Consider the following 19,732-nt stretch of genomic DNA (forward strand, 5'->3'; position numbering starts at 1 on the left):
AACTACTTACAAACAAAAACATACCGGGGCTTCACATTCAAGAAATTATCTTGCGTCAGTGAGACTCACCATTTATTTTTAATGAAACGCAGGCAAGAAAAAAAAAACCCGTCATCTCCACGAAGTGAATGAGGATGAGAGTCGCAAAGCTAAAATTCTTATTGGTAAAGCCATGAAACATTCGCCCACACATCATATAAAGACTCGACACGTCAAAACTGCAAGAAATTCGAAAAAGAAAAAAACAAAAGGTTTTATGTCGATCCATTTTTCCTGCTCACTCATGATATGTTAGCATTGTTGTGAGAGCAAAACCTTTCTGTTTTGATACACTGTGGGTCAAGCAGACCAATTACAATGAGAAGAGAAGTAAAAGTACGATGTAACAGCAGCATGTTGTCTAAACACAGCACATCACTAATTCTTGTGATTCTTAAAATAACATATGAACGTACGCTGATTCAGGGCACTGCGGCCACGCGGATTTATGGCATCGGGGTACAACGTGATCTCGTGGAAACCCACATGGGAGAGAGGAGAATATTTGTCGCCATTCTAGAAAAAGCCCAAACTACGAAGTTATGGTACATCAGCATTTGATGCAGTGGCAAGGGACTGCACAGAAATGATTTAGTGTGTTGCACGTTGAAAAACTGTTTATTCGCTTCTTACTAGTCCCAAACATTACCTGAACATGCAATGTGAACTTTTCAATTCGCCTCAAATATACTCAACTGAACCCAATAACATGCCCTAGTGTATGGTAAAACTGAGTTCGGCAACATGCACACAATGCGCATGAATTTCACAATAAAACGTTTGTTCCATAACTATGCTACTGCATATGCGGAATTTAGGCTTCCTGACGTTTGACTTTATGGTATATACTTCCACCACAAAGAGCTAGGTGTCACCTTTACCTTATATCCACATGGCCCAATTTAACTAATACTTTTCTCTTAATTTATTTCTTCTACTTCTACTTTGTAATAACAAACAACCTCTGATGCTTTCCAACAGCCACAAATACTCTCTCAAAGTTCATCGCCACTCCGCACATAGCCGCAGAAACCATATATTCCTGTGTTGCAGGCCTGGCACCGGCAGTTTCTAGGGCACGTTTGCTTTGGGCTCCGCACTTCACACTGCAAATGGGGCAAGACAAGCAACACATAAATGACCTTGAAAGTTTGTATTGACCAGCTTGACGTATAATATATATATATATATATATATATATATATATATAGCGAATCAGAATAGGAAATGATGGGCTCGCAGAAATAACACAGAAATAAGGGTTGGCAGTCAAGAAAACCTCGGTAAGCAAAGGGCAGGTTGTGGTAGGTCATTGAAACCGATACAAAAATTTGGAAAGAAAGAAAGAAAGCGGAGACAAAATCCCCGCCAGGTGGGATCCAAACCCACGACCGTTCGGATCCCACCTGGCGGGGATTTTTTCTCCGCTTTCTTTCTTTCTTTCCAAATTCTTTATTTGTTTAAATGACCTACCACAACTTCCCCTTTGCTTTCCGAGGTTTTCTTGACTGCCAACCCTTATTTCTGTGTTATTTCTCGAGCCCCTCATTTCCTATTCTGATTCGCTACATGCATAGCGAGGGCCTCTGTTCTGGCAGTCTTGGTACCATACGGAGCTTAAGAGGGTGCAACGCTTGTCGACCACTCTCGACATGTCGTAGACACTCGAGTCACGGCACGGCGATTAAAAAAGAAGGCCCCCTTCACCCCGAGAAGTCAGAGTGGCGCTCGCTCCCACCCCCAAGCACAGGAAAGAATTACATTGTCATAAATACCCCAGAAAGCGGGGGCAAAATCGCCCGCCGGTAGCGTAGTGGTTATCGCACCAGACCGGTATTCTGGAGATCGTGGGTTCGGATGCCACCTGGCGGGGATTTTTTCTCCGCGTTCTATCTTTCTTTCCAAATTCTTTACTTGTTTCAAAGACCTACCACAACCTCCCCTTTGCTTTCCCAGGTTTTAAATGCCGAGCATTTCTTTAACTCACGATGTCACCCGGCGTTGGCGTGCCTCGGCGTCCGCAACAGCCGTTCCAGGTGCGCCCTCTCCCCCACTCCTCCTCGCCTGCTCTCCGCTGCTCCTCTCGTGTTCTCTGCGTGCTCGCATCGCATTCCCCAACAGGTGGTGCGCGCATGCGTCGTAGTTTGGCGCCAGAGCAACAACAGTTGTGGCGTGATCGTGACGTAGTCGTGACGTGGTCGTGGCGCGGTCGTGCCGTGATTGGGCGGTTCTCGGCGTGCGCTCTCGTTGTCAATTTCTTTCGAACCAGATAAAATCGGGTATGTGCGGGGCTTGGCGCGCTCGTCGTGCGCCCCCTAAAAATGCTCTGCCTTTCACCGTGCCCCTCGCGAGGTAGATGTCGTAAGCGTGCGTATGCGGTTGGGTTACGTTAATGCTCGTACTTCTGAATCATGTTGGGTTTCCAGATGTCGGTCGAAGCAGCGGGCAGCCGAGCGACCTCGTCGCGCATTTTGCGCACGCGAACGCGTTCCTCGGGGAAGCACGTCGGGATGTAAACCACGTCGCGGCTCTTGCGAGACATCTCCTGCCGCAGCAGTTAAATTATGCGGTGACTCGTCAGCGTTGCAAAATTTTCTTTTCTTGACTGCCAACACTCATTTTTGTATATATATATATATATATATATATATATAATATGTAGTGAATCAGAACGGGGAAATTAGTGGCTCGGTGAAATAAGACCGAGACCGAACAAGAGTTGGCAGTCAAGAAAACCTCGGAAAGCAAAGGGGGGAATGCGGTAGGTCATAGAAACAGATGAAGAATTTTTTGAATCACAAAGAAACTGACTCCTACAATTCTTCACCTGATTCGATGACCTACCGAATTCCCCCCTTTTCTTTCCGAGGTTTTCTTGACTGCCAACTCTTATTCGGTATATATGTAAATATATATATATATATATATATATATATATATATATATATATATTTATATTCATATATATATATATCAAGGTTGCAGTCGTCATTGCCAGTGCTATTCGGCTTTTTTCGAAATATTTAATAGGGCCGAATGACGTGTGCTTGTCACGTTTCTTTGATTCATTGATAAATAAGCGAAAATATAAGTCGAGAAAAAATCCGCCGTTTTCCGGGAGCGGGACTCGAACCCACATCTCCGCATAACCGGTGTGGTGCGTTCGCCATTACGCTATCCCCACAGCGGCTTCTCTCTCGACTTTAAAGCGGGGGTTTATATTTACAAGAGCTCTGAGGCTGGTCAACTAGGCGGCGCTAGTTGACCAGCCTCAGAGCTCTTGTAAATATAAACCCCCGCTTTAAAGTCGAGAGAGACGCCGCTGTGGGGATAGCGTAATGGCGAACGCACCACACCGGTTATGCGGAGATGTGGGTTCGAGTCCCGCTCCCGGAAAACGGCGGATTTTTTCTCGACTTATATTTTCGCTTATTTATCAATGAATCAAAGAAATGTGACAAGCACACGTCATTCGGCCCTATTAAATATTTCGAAAAAAGCCGAATAGCACTGGCAATGACGACTGCAACCTTGATATGTATCTTTACCGAGTCCCTCGTCCCGTATCTCTCTGTTCTGCTACATGCATTACGAGGCACTGGCTCCAGCAGTTCGGATATGCCCATTGCTAACCCCGACCTCCGACCACGTTCAACGTTGCGGCCGCTGGGAAAGAAGACGTTCTACGTCTCCCGCGGTAGTCGAGGGGCGGCGCTAGTTGACAAGCCTCAGAGCTCTTGTAAATGTAAACCCCCGCTTTAAAGTCGAGAGAGAAGCCGCTGTGGGGATAGCGTAATGGCGAACGCACCGCACCGGTTATGCGGAGATGTGGGTTCGAGTCCCGCTCCCGGAAAACGGCGGATTTTTTCTCGACTTATATTTTCGCTTATTTATCAATGAATCAAAGAAACGTGACAAGCACACGTCATTCGGCCCTATTAAATATTTCGAAAAAAGCCGAATAGCACTGGCAATGACGACTGCAACCTTGATATGTATCTTTACCGAGTCCCTCGTCCCGTATCTCTCTGTTCTGGTATATATATATATATATATATATATATATATATATATATATATACACGAGAGACTCAGTGGCTAAGGCGTTGCGCTGCTGAGCACGAGGTCGCGGGTTCGATTCCCGGCCTCGGTGGCCGCTTTTCTGATGGAGGCGAAAAGCAAAAACGCCCATGTGTACGAGATTTCGGCGCACGTTAAAGATCCCCAGTTGGTAAAAATTAATCCGGAGCCCTCCACTACGGTGCGCCTCATCGCCTGCGTTGCGTCGGCGCGTTAAACCCCACAATCAATCAATATACACGAGAGGGGAGACACCCGTATGAAAACGATGATTGAACTGTTGTTTCGACCGGGCTCCGGACTTCATCAGAGTAAACTTCGGTAATTGAGCGCGCTGAATATATATGCACGAAATGATAAAGGCTGACGAATAGTCTTGCCACTTTAAAGATACAAATCAACAATAATAAAATAAGAAGAGCACACGTGGTGTTTGTACACGTGTGAATTAACATGAAGTTTTCAAATACAGAACTTGTACAGGATATCGGAACGGATCAGGGAGGATCAACAACTACCCTTTAGAAAGAAAATGATAACGTTCGGGGATTACGGCTTAGCACTTAATACGCAAACACATCAGGAGCAGTATGTATATATAAAAAAGAAAAGATGTCATCGTTTCTGGAAACATTTCATATCGCTTCCGTTCGCGTAATCAAACAAATGAATCGGTAAAGCCGCATTGAAAATGGTGGCTGTGCTTCTACGGTTCTAATAGGGATAATGCAATGACGCCAGCATATCAGGGCAAGAGGCACGTTAACATTCCTACACTTTCATTGATACCGCGTTTGACTGTGTTGAATTTATGAAATAAAAAGACTCACGCACTTCCCTTTCGTGATGCTAATGGAAACCTGATTCCAGTATAGTAGCCCTAATTTTTTCGAAAGAGGGACCGGGAATATTTACATGCTTAGACAAGGGAAGCCCAAGAGAGGAACGTGCGTGCGCCCGGTGGTTATTAAAACGGAGCCTGAAAGATGTCTCGGTTTGGCCGATATACTGGAGTGCGCAGACTGATCACTCTAGGAGATATACTACATTCAACGTATCGCAGGTAAAATCGCATTTAATTTTTAAGGAAACGTCAGAAGCTGTGATGTTTACCGTTAGTGACGTGGTCATATGGGCGCACACTTTGAAACGAGCTTTTTGGCAAGGAGAACATCCATGCGAAGATGGCGGTGCGATCGTGGGAGAGGTCAGCATGTACCGTAGGTTCTCTAATAAAGCAAAACTACCCTAAAATTGATTGACGATGCTCTGAAGCGCGCGGATTCCCTGGACCGCAAACCGCTTCTCGAACCGCAGAATAACACAACGGCTGATTCACAACCCAATCTCGTTCTCACCCACTCTGTGTCTGCGCCGAAATTCACAGGCATTTTAAAGAAGCATCATATTATCCTTATGCAAAGTCAGCGACGTAGGAGCATTTTTAAAGAGCCACCGGGCGTTGTCTGTCGCCGTTCAAAAAACCTACGGGATATGCTGACCTCTTCCACGATCGCATCGCCATCTTCGCATGGATGTTCTCCTTGCCAAAACCTCGTTGCAAAGTGTGCGCCCATATGACCACGTCACTAACGGTAAACAGCACAGGTTCTGACGTTTCCTTAAAAAATAAATGCGATTTTACCTGCGATACGTTGAATGTAGTATATCTCCTAGAGTGGTCAGTCTGCGCACTCCAGTATATCGGCCAAACCGAGACGTCTTTCAGGCTCCGTTTTAATAACCACCGGGCGCACGCACGTTCCTCTCCTGGGCTTCCCTTGTCTAAGCATGTATATATTCCCGGTCACTCTTTCGAAAAAAGTAGGGCTACTATACTGGAATCAGGTTTCCGTTAGCATCACGAAAGGGACGTGCGTGAGTCTTTTTTAATTCATAAATTTAACACAGTCAAACGCGGTATCAATGAAAGTGTAGAAACGTTAACGTGCCTCTTGCCCTGATATGCTGGCGTCATTGCATTATCCCCATTGCAACCGTCGAAGCAGAGCCACCATTTTCAATGCGGCTTCACCGATTCATTTGTTTGATTACGCGTACGGAAGCGATATGAATTGTTTCCAGAAACGATGACATCTTTTTTTTTTATATCTAAATACTGCTCCTGATGTGTTTGCGTATTAGGTGCTTAGCTGTAATCGCCGATAGTCAACATTTTCTTTCTAAAGGGTAGTTGTTCATCCTCCCTGATCCGTTATATTCCGTACAAGTTCTGTATTTGAAAACTTCATGTTAATACACACGTGTACAAACACCGCGTGTGCTCTTGTTATTTTATTATTGTTGATTTGTATCTGCAAAGTGGCAAGACTTTTCGTCAGCCTTTGTCATTTCGTGCCCATATATTCAGCGCGCTCAATTACCGAAGTTTACTCCGACGAAGACCGGACCCCGGTCGAAACGTTAGTTCAATCATCGTTTTCATACGTGTGTCTTCCCTCTCGTGTATTTTTGAAACCGAATCTCGGAACTTAATCATCGCTATACATATTTATATATATATATATATATATATATATATATATAGTAAAAAATGGGTATAGCTTTTAACAAAACTGTTTATTGGTCGACGTTTCGATCGGATGCCGATCTTTCTCAAGATCTCAAGACAACATTTCGTATTACTGTGCACGTATTTATAAGCTCGTCGTCCAACGACGCCGAAAAAAGAGAGAGGGGGGATTTGGGGAGAGAGGTAGCAACAAACACGCTCTCGGCGAGGTGAGGTGAAGGTTTGCAAAAAAGAGAGAGAGAAAAAAAAGACAAGAAAAAAACGCAAAACACAAACAAACCTAAACATGCAGAAAAGAGAGAGGAGTACACAACTCTTTCAAAAAACATGTCCTCCATCGTTCGTCAGCTTGTAGAACGAGTGACAGGTAGCGCCCGCTTCAGAGGGGGGCCGCTCTGCTTAAGAAACGAAAGCGCAAAGCAGTAACAGGGACGCTCTCACACCATCACTGGGAGGCACAGAATTCTAATGGTCAGTGACCATACGGGAAGAGTTTACAGGAAGCGGTCGCAGCCGCACACATATCTCAGTGACGCCAACCCTACAAAACAAACAGGCAGGCTCGTTAAGAGTGTAGGTACGATCTCCGCACTGTGGCTCAAAGCATGCACGATTCTGCCTACCGGCAGGACAAGCGAGCGCCATTCATCATTCTTAGCTCTATTCTTCTGCCCTGCCCGGGCAGCCGACAGGGTCGTCCCTGACCATGAACCAGGGAGAAGGGGCTTAACTAATCCCCTAACCGCACGCGGGAGTCGCGCGGGTCCTTTGTTGGAGTAAACGGCGGCGGGCGCCTCGATGTTGTTTGTGGCATATGTCGCCTGCGAGGACACCCCAGGAAGGGAATAAATAAAATAAGAATAGCTTGATTACTTGTTTAAACAACACAGAAACTTACAATTTAGATAGGGGATTATTCTGCAGCCAGATTATCAACAGCATGTATAGACGACATAATGCCCGGGCTAACATTCATTCCTGCCTTTACGGTGTTGAATTTGTAAATAATGTAAGATTCACGTTGTTCGCGTTCTCTTGTAGTAGAAAATCCACTTTGTAAAAGTGTGACCCTGATGGAGTCGAACGGGTGGTTTTCGGAGTTAATATGTCGTGATAAGGGTAGATCCGGTAGTGAACGAACATGTGCGCGATGGTTGTTGAAGCGCATGCGGAATGCCGTGTCCGTCTGGCCAATGTATTGGATGCCACAAACACCGCACTCCAGAAGGTACACCACATTAGAAGAGTCGCAGTCGAGTGTCGCGTGAATTAGATGCTTGAAATTTGAGTTGGTGCTTTCTGCCACCGTGGTTGTCGGCATGTGTTTACATACGCGGCACCGTGCCTTTCCGCATGGTCGACCCCCACCCTTGGGTGCCCTCTCAGTTTTGGCGTGTACAAGGTAATCTTTAATATTTTCGGGGCGCCTGTATACGACCCGAGGAGAGGTGGGGAAGATTTTCGAAAGCCGTTCACTCTGTTGTAGCATGTTGAAGTGCTTTTTCAAGATTTTCTTTATGTTTGGGGAGTTGCCCCCGAACGTCAAAACTAGGTTGCCTCTCCCCTTCTGGTTTAGTTCCTTTTCATGGTGCAGCAACTCTTGGCGATCAAGGTTGACCGCTTTGCAAATAGCGTCGTTGACTATGGGTGGTGGGTATTGTTGCTTCGCGAGTACATTGCGCAAGTTTTCTGCGTTTGCCTCGAAGTCCTCGGTGCGGGAACAAATTCTCCTAAATCGGTGGGCCTGCGAGTATGGGATACTCGTTTTGCAGTGGCGCGGATGACAACTGTCGAAGTGCAGATACTGCTGCCTATCGGTAGGTTTTTTGTACACGGTAGTGATCAGTTCTCCTTTGTCTGTATTTATATGCACGTCAAGGAAATTGATTTCCGTGGTTGAATAGGTATAAGTGAATGCGATGCTTGGATGGGCCTTGTTGAAACACTCGATGAAGTCGATTAAGTCATCCTCCGTACCGGTCCAAATAAGGAATACATCGTCCAGAAAGCGTTTGTAAAAAAATGGCTTAATTTCACGTGTTGATTGAAATTTTGTTTCGAGATCGTTCATGAATATATTAGCGTAGTTGGGTGCCATTCGAGTACCCATCGCAGTGCCGTTTATTTGTAGGTAATACTGATTGTGGAATTCAAAGCTATTTAATTCCTGCACTAGCTTGGTCGAAGTTTCAATGACTTGTGGGCTTGGCGACTCATGGTGCCGATGTATGCTATAGGATTCAACCAGGGCTTCAATCCCATCTCGGTGAGGTATATTTGTGTACAGAGAAGTTACATCTAGAGTTACAAGGAAGGCGCCATCAGGAATTTTTATGTTGTCGATTTCCCGTAGGAAGTGGTTAGTATCACGAAGATACGACGAATGGGTAGCGGGTATTTGCTTAATCAGGGAGTCTATGTAGCTTGATATTGGTTCGGGGAGAGTGCCTCTTCCCGAAATTATTGGCCTACCAGGGTTCCCTTCTTTATGAACTTTAGGCAGCATGTAAAACCTTCCTGGCGTTGCTTGTGCTGCTGTAAGTGCTTTACAGAGGCGTGGCTCTATTTCCCCAATTTTGACAAGATTATTTAGTGTTGTTGTTATTATTTCCTGATGTTCAACAGTTGGATCCGCGTCAAGTTTTTGGTAGAAAAATTTGTTATTTAACTGACGGTGGCCTTCTTGAATGTAGTCTGGTTTACTAAGTATTACAATACCTCCACCTTTATCGGCCGGTTTTATGACAATGTCTGTTCGATCACCCAGTGCCTTAAGTGCCTCGCGCTCCTCTTTAGAAAGGTTCTGGGCCCCTGGTTTGCGAGCGTTATAAGCCCGCAGGACGTCTCTTTGAACGGCCTCAATGTACGAGTCCAAGTGTTTTTCCCGCTCTGATTTCGGTATCCACTGCCGCCCTACATTGACGGAGGTTGGGGCAGTGCGCTCCTTGTCCAGCTTATCGAAAAAATATTCTTCTAGGCGTAAATTTTGTGAAAAATTGTCCAGATCTTTCAGCAAGCTAAACTCATTGTATCGGCCAGTACTTGGGCAAAATGTCAACCCGCGCGATATTAACGACCGCTCATGAATAGTAAGCTGTACCCCGGAGAGTTTAATTATGTTTTCATCTATGTTCTTTTGAGTTTTTGACATTTCTTTCGACTTGCAGGGTAGAATTGGGGGTGTAATTTTGGAATTTCCAATGTCTGTGTGGTGCGGAGCTGAATTGATTTGAGAAAACTCGTTTGGGTATGGAACAGAAAACTCGTTTGAGTATGGAACTTTATCCCTTGACAATTTTTTAATTTTGATTCTCATTATTTCATCTGTCTTCTTTTTCTCGAACAGTTCCAGTTCGCTGGCCTCCAGCGCAGAAAGGACAATATTATTCCTAGCACGAAGCTCCTCCGCCCTCAGAGACGCGAGTGTATTATCACAATGATCCACTACGATTTTAGTTAGCTGAAGTGATGCGGATTTAAGAGTTTCGTTCCCATTTTGTGTTTCACGTTTGTTAAACGTATGCATCGATGGTGTTAATGATAGAAGAAGGCCCCGGGGGGCGATCCCAGCCTTTAGGTATATTTTGAGCGTACGCACATGTAGATCATGGCGCACCCGCTTGTCAATTGTTTTCCTTATCTTAAAAAAATATATATACATACCTATATATATATATATATATATATATATATATATATATATATATATATATATACATTTAGTCTGGAAAACATAAAAACGCAATTTAACTTATATAGCAACATATACTACAGCAAATATTTAAAATAAAAAAGGGCCCATCTCCCCGCGAGGGGGACTCGAGTAAATGCGTCGTATAGGGGGTGGGTGTATTGCGTTAACGTCTAGTGTTTGGGGAGTTGGTGGTAGTGAATGCGTTGTATCAGCAGCTTCTTCACGTAGTTTGAATGAGCCAAGGATATAAGGCGCGTTGGTACCCTTTCATTCTGTGTCGGTTTTTGTGGCGCAGTGGGAAGAGCACCATGTACCTCGCGTTTCGCCCACAGTTAGTGAATGCGTTGTATCAGCAGCTTCTTGACGTAGTTTCAATGAGTCAAGGATATAAGGCGCGTTCGTAGCCTTCCATTCTGTGTCGGCTTTGTGGCGCAGTGGGTAGAGCACCATGTACGTTGCGTTCCGGCCGCAGGGTCGTGGGATCGAAACCAGGCGCCGGTGAGTATTATTTTTTTATATAATTTAGGGGGAGGGTTGCGGACCTGTTGTTGAGAGCGAGGAGGGTAGCGTGATGCGGGAGAGGAGTGGGGGAGAGGGCGCACCTGGAACAGCTGTTGCGGACGCCGAGGCACGCCAACACCGGGTGACATCGTGAGTTAAAGAAATGCTCTGCATTTAAACGATACACATAATAAACTGCCTTCATGGCAATGTGTACGGTTGGGTGGGTTATGATAAGCTAGCGAGAGCATGCAGCTGTAGGGTGTAAGTGACTTTAAAGGAACAAAATCTGTATTGTTTCATTGTGTTTGCGGGGACGGGGCTTTGGCTGGTGGCCCCTTCTAGCGTTTGGCAGACAAAGATTGCTGTTGTGACCGGGCCGCGGGAGCTTCAAAGGCATTATAAAAAAATTAAAATGCGTACAATTGAGATGCGTATATTTTGAAATTCTACCCATTTATCTTTTTCTCCCTGTATGTTTTCACTTCCATTATGTCGAGAACGTGTCGTGTGAATTATGGTTAGTTCCTGTAGTTAGGTGACTAAATTAGTTCCGGTGTGGGAGAGTTGTTTGGTGTGAGGGTGTCAAATCGTTCGCCATCTGGAGAGAGTGTCAGCAGGGCGGATTGTCAGAAACTAAGTAAAGAAAACGAACTTCATTGCCCAAGCAATGAAATTATTTGAATCATAAGTGTTCGGCTTCGTATCTGTGACTGTAGCGTTTTCAGTGGTCCTACAGGTACGCAGCCTATTTCCAAGGACACAGTTTTTGCTGCCCTAATTCTGTCTTCCACGGGTGACCTGTATTTGCTAACACCGACGGAGTTCTAGTATGCGGTGATTACGTCTTCCCGCGTACGCTTGATGAAAACGGCTTATCAGCCCCGCACAAAATTGTGCGGCTGACAATGGCCAACCCCCCTTCAGAAATGGCTTTCTGAGCTAAATATTGCAACCCCGTAAATACTGAAGGCAACGCAATAGCCCAAAACTGCTTCACCGTAGGAAAGAATCCTACGTTCGAGGCTGTAAAGCCTTCACTAATACCTCACCACGACTGAGAGCAGGTTTGTGCGAACGTAGCTTTTTCGTAGGCTCCAAACTGCAGAACAACGATTTCAAGTAGGCGCAAACGGTTCTTACGAAGCGTTGTGACATCTACCGTTAGTGTTGGTGTGTGCTACAAACTCATGTAAGTAGAGCTATAATAGACTAGAAGCAGGAGACTTCCAGTACACATTGGAAGTTAAAAGCTGAGGTCAACTGTACTTCCTAAGTTACAAGACGTCGACTAGTGCATCCAGCATGAGCAACGGCAATAGGTTACGACAAAAGGAACCTACAATAAAGTGCGATGACAATCACTCGGAGTAGAACCGAAACGAAATTGAAACGACCCGAATAATAATTACTGATGGCAAGCCTATGGGTTGGTCAAGCCGTGTGGCGCCGCAACGCTCATCCAGTGCTGTCCAAGATACGCTTTACGTCGACACCAGTATTTCAGGAAGCCTTATTACCGCAGCCGTCTTAAACCCAGCCTTGCAATTTTGTCAAACCTGCCATTACTACTCCCCTCAGAGGCCCCCGTCAACACTTGCTCAGCTCAAAGCGATTTTCCACGCCTTGACGGCTACAGAGCTGCTGAGGCCAGACCAATCACAACCTGTCAACATCTTTACAAATTCAATGCAAACAGTCCGAGACTTTCGGAAGGTACTCCATCAAGTGCCAATATCCCAAACCATCCACGCGAAGGCTGCGACCCTTAGTTTCAGAGTGAAGATTGCTTGGGCCCAGTGAACGTCGACCTCTGGACAGCAACAGGCGAATGCGGCGACTCGTATACCTCCCAAGACGCATCCACTGCCCTTATTTGCAGTCGACGCAATGTCAAAGTTGGCCACTGACAAAGAAGACCTTCGGCGCTCCACACACGCCCTTATTCCACCGTGTGGATCAAACCTTCCTGGTAGGCTAACCCGCTGTGAGGAGGTTGCGCTACGAAGGATTCGCGTCGGTGCCTGTCACCTTCACCTGGCCCCCGTATCGACGGGCTCCGTTTGGCCGGACATGTCCATTTTGCCCCACGTCGGCATCGAACGCAGACATTCACCATCTTCTGTGGACTTGCCATGGCCTCCAACATTCCCGACACCAAGTACTACATAGTATGGGACTCAACCCAGGCCGGCCGCCCGACTACAGACGCTGGCTCTTTGGGCCGTATCACCAGAGCCTTTTGGACTTTCTGAGTGAAAGCTTCCCGTTTACGTACATTTACACACACTGGCCTCCACCGTTTTATGATGCAGAACAAACGTTCGCAATTAAAAAAAGCCGAAACACAACTCTGAAATTTGACCGAAGCGACACTCAGCCAAAACAGTATTTCTCGGCAACCTTCCAGCCGTACCCGTAGTGAAATATTCCACAGGAACTGTTCTAAACCAGGCTAGTCGTCGGTTCAGAACAGCATTTTTCAGGCCATATTTTCAGCGCGTGGCACCACAGCAATGCAATGTGCGACATTCAGTGCTTGGAGAAGGCAAAAACTGTAAGGAAGAAACGCCAACATATACTCCGGCCCAGAAACAAAAGGCATATCCAATCTGAAATCACACCCACTAGTGTAGTTACAACTCCGGCGGCATGCGTTTTGTCGACAGCAAACATCGATACGCTCTTCTTTGTGGATGGGGGTGGGGCATCCAGGCACCCTATTAGCCATGCATATTAATGCCGCGGTGTATGGCGGCGCGACAAATCGTCATTGCTTTCTCAATGCACCGGAACGGATACGCTCGTAATAAGCGTAACAGGAAGGCCACAGATAAATCATCGTAAAATATTTCCCATTCGAAGTCACATTAAGTGGCATGACATCATTCACAATAACGCCCGTATTGTAGCGTAGGCAGAGTTAAACTGGGGCCTTTTCGGTACTTCGTTATGTTTATCGTGATGTGTTCCCCACCTGACATCATTCGCGATTGAGATCTTTCACCACTCTTGCCTCTGCTCAGGCTCATGCCCAGGATCATACATTACAGTGGTACTTCAGCCAATTTTATCAACTGTATGCAGAGTAGGTCAGTTTAAAATGCCTCGGCGATAGCTTGTCTTTTGCAAGGAGCAAGGCAACTCGAAAGAGGTGAGTAAAAACACGTGTAAATTTTTATTTTCTGAAACCCCCAAAAGCTAAAGTAGCGGCTGTTCCGCTTCATAGCAACTTCAGACTAAAAGTTCGACTTAATCGGTATTTAAAGTTAGAATTTTGGGATTGTTTTTTTCATTTACAGGAGAGAGATAAAACATTTTAATTAGAATACGGATGGTGATTGAGTTTTTGCTGCGCTGCATGCACAAGTTTCCGCGATTTTTGTAACGGCTAATAAAAACTCAGTCGTGTGCTTCCTTTGTAGCTCCTGATTTAAACAAGAAACTACAAGAGCCGTGAGCATGCGCGCGTTTACTTCCTGAACGGGAAACCTCCGAAGAAACGCTGTGTTTTTTCAGTGAACCGCATATTTCTCCCCGCCCTTAGGCTGACGCGAATTTTTTATGTTCTTTACTCGACCCACTACAGCCCTGTAGCTTTGACATTTCATTTTACAAGAGATCTAGCATTCTAATACATTCAGAGCTTCTTTCACAAACTCACTACCTGCTTAAGAGTGATTCCACGAAGTCGGAAAGCTGCCTTTTTTTCTTAAATGCGTTTTGCACGGAGACGTGACGTCTTTTTCTCAACGCAAAAGCGCTATTGGGCTCATTTTTGCATTTACGGTGCCTGCTGCCATCTGCTACCAGCCGCGGTGTTCAGGCGTCTAAGGAAACACGTCATTGCTGCCATAGGAAGCTAGTACTGAGGCAGCACATGGGAATGCTCATCTGAATCTCTAATATTGCCCTGCGCAAACAGCAACCGAAATGTTTAAAGGGGGACAAGAATACTAGGGACAAGTCAAAAGAAAGGATGTATTACCGAAACGATATCTTCATTGATTTAACAGCGAAATTTCTAGCACACTTTTTTAACGTATGATTTTCAACGGGAGTATTTCCGCGCAATATGCAGTCTGCTAAAGTTGCAGTATAATTTAAAACGGACAATCGTAATAATTTCTCAAACTACCACCCTATTTATATTTTGCCTGTCTCATGTGATTCTTTTGAAGACACTTAGCTAGGGATTCACCGGGTAAAGAAAACGACGAAAGAACACCAAAACCAAAACCGCGTTGCAAGAAACCGCGGAGACAAACCTACACTGAAGCACTATCAGACTTTTGGTTTTGAAAAAATAGCCATCTCTCTAACTACACTTGGTAGTGTTATAGCCCAGCAGTATGTTCGCCAAGCGCACCAAATTGAGACTGTTGAGACCAAATTGAGACCAAATTGACCTGTCACGTAATAGGAATATCGAGCACGACATAAAATGGAGCGGTAAAGGGCCAAATTTCCTGCAGAACAAACAAAGCAATTTAGAAAGTGAGGTATGTACAGACGTCTTCTCGTGTTGACGACTCCGATTGGAGCTCTCGGCATTGTCCGGAGCTTTGCCCTTTTGGAGTCACAGCTTTGGTATGCGCCGTCTCTAAAGACTGCTGCCACCCGGTGAGATATATAAAGAGAGAACGTTTATCGGTCATGGGATGCTGTGGATGATATAAAAAGTGAGAGCCATTCTTCAAGTTTTATTAGCGCCGGTAGAAGGGCACGCTAAGGCGTCCACGTGGATAAAAGCGCAGCGTTTCAATCACAATAGAATGCGCCCGCGGTCTTCGAGAGCCGCTCCAACGTACCACTTTGTTATCGGTTCCTGTGAAATCAACATTACTGTCGGCGAATTATAAAGAATCGCCGCGGCGATTTAGAAATCTACCACAAGGGATGAGTCAGGCGCCCCGGTCCAGGCAGCTAGAGATGGTGATGTGACCCGCCAGTTCCCGTTACTCTTGGAGATTAGCCGGATCAGCCAGCCATTCCCTGGTGTAATTATGTGGCTGTGTGGGGTTGTAAGGGCGCACGAACAGGATGTGGTCCTGGGTGGACGACCATGAGGCAGTCCGGGGCACAGTGAGACAGGGGTGGCTGGGGTTTGTTGGAATATTTGCAGCCGAGTGGGTGCGTGAAGTGTACGTGGTTGAGCTGGCGGACTGATTACTTGCTCGTGACGGGTAAGCTCGGTGTGATGAGGAGGAAGCAAGCAACGTACTCTGAGAAGGCCCGCTAAGGTAGTCAGCGAAATCGCAAGACAAGGACTTCTGTGGCGGCCGTGGACACAAGTCCTGACGAAGGCGTTGCTTTTCTGCAACGTCTGCGTGACCAGGGGTCAAGTGAACGTTAAAAAGCCCATTGCGTTGTTGATCAGGGAGAGCGCGGAGGGAAAGCCGAGACCATGACCCACGTGGAAGCATGCTGACTTCGAATTGGTATAGATATTGGTCCTGCGGACGAGGTGTGTGTTGCCAGCAGGGGCAAAGGTGATGGCAAGAAGTTGGGCTCATTATGAGGCGGTGAAGCATTGACTGATGAGGTACTGAGTACCACACGAAGTGATGAAGGCGACGGCGACGCGGTTAATTTCGAATGCCGCATCTGGGAATACGTGGCGGCTGTAGCTATCACGTTTTTTTTTTCTTGGTGTAATATGTTGAACGAATGAGACAGATCTTGGGATACCGTTCCTTGTTGATGCGGCACGTAATAGATGTAACGGTAAAATTTCGGAGTCTTTTGTTGTCTAGAGGAGTGGATAGAGGTGTGTTGGGATGGGACGGGTATCCTAATGTGTGTAGCATATGACGGCCTGTTGCAGTTTCAGAGAGGCGTCGGCGTTCGTGGCTGGTGTGGATGTCTTCCCGAAACCGCGGGAAGAACACCAACTTACGCAAGTCATGTGGTGCTAGTGGTGATAGGAAGATGGAGACATGTATATGGCTTTGCTGATAAGAGTGTCAACCTTCCCTTATCAGGTGCGCATGAGTACGGCGTATGGTGCTTGGTAATCAATGCGGGAGATAATGAGAACATTGTGGAGATGAAGAAGGTCGTGTTCTTTGAGACTCCTGGAGCGTGTAGTTACACGGCGCATCATGTTAAGTATACATCCGTCCTGATGGAGAATGAGTTGTACGGCCCAACCTCCCTCGCAATCAAATTGCTTTTGAAGGCCGAGTACTTTCAAAATTTGTTGCGTGTGAGTTATGTTGTCCTTATGATGAAAGACAACTAAAATGGGGTGCCGATGAAGGGACTGCAAAATGAGCAATGAAGTCTTGTTAGCTGGGGAAGCTATACCGATTGTGTGAGCTGCTTAAATACCAACTCTGAGCGCGTCTTGAAGGGTGGCTTGAATGGATCCGGGATTTTGCCAACTCCCTAACTTTGCGTACGTGAGAGGCCAGTGCTATGGGACTGGTATTAGGGAGATCTGGAGCTTTTCCGGGATTCGAAATGAATACCTTGTGGCCCTTCTTCCATAAGTCATCGAGTGGTATTTGTTCTGTCCAAACGAAGGTAATGGCATGTAATGTGAAATGCGGACCAGCATGTACTGGTCCGCATTTAACATATTCTGAGGTAGGACGGTGGTTACCGAGTCGGGTGCAAAAGATTTTCTGCCTCTGCACATGCGGAGGGCCACGCAAAGTTCAGTCAAGATGAAGCCCTCATCGATTTCGGGGTTGGAAAGTTATGATATTAAGGATACCGAGGTTCAAATGCAGAAGGGATACACAGTTTCTTCGTGGTGGCCAGTAGAATGGTTTGATTTTTGGGTTGACTGGTGAGGCGATTGCGCTTCTGCGTAGACATAAAATTGTAGAGTCGGGGTTTATTAAAGCTTTGAGGGTAAGCCTTGTCTCGGTTGTTCCCAGGGTGTTCTGAAGTCCAGCACAGATGGCACTCCACTCTTTCCTGCGGAAGTGGTTGGAATATTCATGAATGTGCTCTATTAAAAGATTTAATCATACTCGAATCGAATGTTTTCTTTTTTGCTGCGAGTCCACCGCTTTATGAGTGTAGCACACGCACCCAAACTGTGTGACAGATGGGTATCTATGTGAGGCTCTACCTAGTTCATTGCAAGAACCTTGTTATGCTTATCAAGACGACGCGTTAGTTGCCGTGTCCCGGTAGTTACGACAAGGAAAAGGGGGTTGCAGCGCTGTTGTCGACATTATTGCCAATCGGTGATACGAAAATATTTTCAGTTGATTCCTTTTGGAGATGCAGAGACAGTGAGGCGTAAGATTGCAAGGTTAGTTCTCTAATTGACCCTATTGTTCGGGTAGTGGGGCGTACGCTGTCAATGATAATGACCGTAAAGTTCAACCAAGGGTAATGAGCAGGGAAGGTCGTGCAGAAAACTTGTGGCTAAATGTCAGGAGTGAAGAGCAAAAAAAGTTGTGTTTGCTCACACAGGAGGGAGCGCAGACCACACGTGAGCTAGAGGTTTGATCAAAGCACCCAAAACTACTTGCCAAGGTAACACTTTGGCGTCCTCGTCTTCTCTGCCCCCATTTTTTTGTGTTGTGGGCGTAGTCTTCCAACGATAATTAACCTGCGTCAGAGTTCGGGCAGAACACCTGTGGCAATGCATTCATAAGTTTATTGACATCATATAAGGATAGCCCGAGTAGTGAAATTCAGATCAGGGTTGCTATTTCGTTCTACGTATTGCCTACTCGTGTGTATTTTTGTATGTAGTTATGTCATGTGCACCTAGCTTCTTGTGCAGCACAGCGTACCCCGCGGCCTGTTTGCATTTCCTGGTATAATCACAGGCAGGGTGTCGGAAACTCAAGTCACCGCCCAGGATAGCCTAAAGACGACTTTTGGTTCGATAAGGTCGCAGCATTTATTCAAGCTTTAGTACAGTATTGTGTGTGGAAGGGGGGGGGGGGGGACTGTGGCCGTCCTGATTACCATAACCGCGCTTAAGGGGAATAGAAACAGCAAGGCTATTGGCGGTGTCATGTTCAACGGTAGCCGTGAAGATCAAGCCGACCAGCGTGGCAAGGCTTTGTTGAAACATTGCATGTCCACGTAGCGTAGGATTTAGCCCTGTCTCTTGAAAGAGCATGTCTGGTAGGTAAAATTGTGATTGGAGTAAAAAGAGGAACTCATTGCGCTTGTTCTTGGAACCATGGCTCTTTTATTGAAATATGACTATATGATCCACCATGCTTATTTTATGAGAGGTGATGGGGCTGGAGGGAGGAGTAAGTGGACTACAGTGGAGTGATAAAGGTGGAGAAAAGAGTTGGAACGTGCTTACTCTGCTGTTCAATGCACCGATTGAGCTTGCTATTAAAACTGCAAACGTGGCAGGCCTATTCTTGATGTCCCTGCTGCAGAAGGACTTGCTGCTCCTGTATGAGGGAAAATTTGTTATTAAGCTGCTGTTCGAGGTGGGATATTGCCGCATCAAACTTCCGGGCGTATTGTTCAATACGATGGCAGAGAGAGGCGTAATGGTCGTCTGGTCCTCTGGTGAAAAGCTCACTGGGGGCGAACAGTAAGTCTTCAGAAGGACTGCGTTTGGTTGCCGGAGTTGAAGCTGAGAGAAAGAAGCCCTATATATGTGCACCTTGGGTGAAGGAGTAGAGGGAGCCTTGAAGGAGATGTGACCTTTATTCATGAGTACTTTGGCTGGAGCACTGTGGTGAGGCTAGGTGGCTTGTGGTGCAAAAGGGTCTCGGTAGTCAATGTGGGTGATTTTCGAGTGTGTTCAGTCGTGTGGGAGAGTGGCTGGCTAAGCTGGGCAGCTTGAGGACAGCTGTGGTAAACTGCTGGGCTGTCCTTCGAAGGGTCTGCAGGAAGACGTGGGGACGAGCTAGGGGAGCGGCAAGACGGCATGGTTAACCGGGTGC

At 46.2% G+C, this 19,732-nt stretch overlaps 1 long non-coding RNA gene across 1 annotated transcript in view; it reads right to left on the minus strand.

Annotated features, from left to right (window-relative positions):
- Nucleotides 1–949: 949 nt before the first annotated feature.
- Nucleotides 950–19,732, minus strand: part of LOC144165075 (uncharacterized) — a 39,154-nt gene continuing 20,371 nt past the window's right edge. The window contains exon 3 of the long non-coding RNA XR_013321336.1: nt 950–1,145. This is a non-coding gene — a long non-coding RNA (uncharacterized LOC144165075). The remainder of the gene's footprint in view (nt 1,146–19,732) is intronic.

This window comes from Haemaphysalis longicornis, unplaced genomic scaffold (assembly GCF_048455015.1).
Source record: "Haemaphysalis longicornis isolate Haplotype H1 unplaced genomic scaffold, Haemaphysalis longicornis Haplotype H1 scaffold_14, whole genome shotgun sequence".
Lineage (NCBI taxonomy): Eukaryota > Metazoa > Arthropoda > Arachnida > Ixodida > Ixodidae > Haemaphysalis > Haemaphysalis longicornis.